The sequence below is a fragment of the Lathyrus oleraceus genome, chromosome 3, assembly GCF_024323335.1.
Source record: "Lathyrus oleraceus cultivar Zhongwan6 chromosome 3, CAAS_Psat_ZW6_1.0, whole genome shotgun sequence".
NCBI classification, from domain to species: domain Eukaryota; kingdom Viridiplantae; phylum Streptophyta; class Magnoliopsida; order Fabales; family Fabaceae; genus Lathyrus; species Lathyrus oleraceus.
Window position 1 is genome coordinate 485,477,925 of NC_066581.1, and position 1,964 is coordinate 485,479,888.

Below are 1,964 nucleotides of genomic sequence, written 5' to 3' on the forward strand. Positions count from 1 at the left end.
AGGAAAAAGAACAACATACAGTTAGAAAGTCCTACCAAACCAAACATAGTATTTCTAGTTACCTTTGGATGATACCAACAAGTTAAAGTGACTTACTTTCTATGAGTGCATTATCTACAAACTTGTTTCTTCAAAAGTATCCATAGCATATTTCCCGGAGAAATTACCATATCATCATTAGATTGAATTACCTCAATACCCAAAAAATATAGGAGTTTACCAAGGTCTTTCGTCTGAAATTTATTCGATAGATGTTATTCTCAAAATAATCTTTAGCTAGTGATGTTGGTTTGATCACACTCTTGGGGTTGAGAACCTTCCTAAGTTTGAACACGACCTCCAAAGATGTACCAATTGTATGCCCTGCAGCATCAACACCTTCATTTGTAACCTCAACGGTTGGCTCTCCCTATCAAATATGACCAAAAGAAACAGTGAAATCAAAACACAATACAACCCTTACCAGTATAATATAAAAAAGAAAATGCGAGAAACTGCTCAATATTTGTTATGGATTTGTGCAGTATTTACTACTTGTAACAAAACAATCACTTTGCATTTATTGTAAAAACCAAATGAAAAGAAGCAATAGAAGAACATTACCTGTAATGACCTCAAGACTCATTTTGATCTATTCATGACAAGAGCGTACATACCTTCCTACAAACACTCCGACGAACAAGTTAGTTATCACTTCAAAATAATCCTGGGAAATAAAAAGAGTAACATTTTAGAGTAAACAAAAAGACAAAATTATAACAACACATGATGTTATAAGCATAAAAGAGTGACATTGACCTTTATGGGAAGTCTTTGAAAAAGGAAAAAGAACAACATACAGTTAGAAAGTCCTACCAAACCAAACATAGTATTTCTAGTTACCTTTGGATGATACCAACAAGTTAAAGTGACTTACTTTCTATGAGTGCATTATCTACAAACTTGTTTCTTCAAAAGTATCCATAGCATATTTCCCGGAGAAATTACCATATCATCATTAGATTGAAATACCTCAATACCCAAAAAATATAGGAGTTTACCAAGGTCTTTCGTCTGAAATTTATTCGATAGATGTTATTCTCAAAATAATCTTTAGCTAGTGATGTTGGTTTGATCACACTCTTGGGGTTGAGAACCTTCCTAAGTTTGAACACGACCTCCAAAGATGTACCAATTGTATGCCCTGCAGCATCAACACCTTCATTTGTAACCTCAACGGCTGGCTCTCCCTATCAAATATGACCAAAAGAAACAGTGAAATCAAAACACAATACAACCCTTACCAGTATAATATAAAAAAGAAAATGCGAGAAACTGCTCAATATTTGTTATGGATTTGTGCAGTATTTACTACTTGTAACAAAACAATCACTTTGCATTTATTGTAAAAACCAAATGAAAAGAAGCAATAGAAGAACATTACCTGTAATGACCTCAAGACTCATTTTGATCTATTCATGACAAGAGCGTACATACCTTCCTACAAACACTCGACGAACAAGTTAGTTATCACTTCAAAATAATCCTGGGAAATAAAAAGAGTAACATTTTAGAGTAAACAAAAAGACAAAATTATAACAACACATGATGTTATAAGCATAAAAGAGTGACATTGACCTTTATGGGAAGTATTTGAAAAAGGAAAAAGAACAACATACAGTTAGAAAGTCCTACCAAACCAAACATAGTATTTCTAGTTACCTTTGGATGATACCAACAAGTTAAAGTGACTTACTTTCTATGAGTGCATTATCTACAAACTTGTTTCTTCAAAAGTATCCATAGCATATTTCTTAGGAGAAATTACCATATCATCATTAGATTGAATTACCTCAATACCCAAAAAATATAGGAGTTTACCAAGGTCTTTCGTCTGAAATTGATTCAATAGATGTTATTCTCAAAATAATGCTTAGCTAGTGATGTTGGTTTGATCACACTCTTGGGGTTGAGAACCTTCCTAA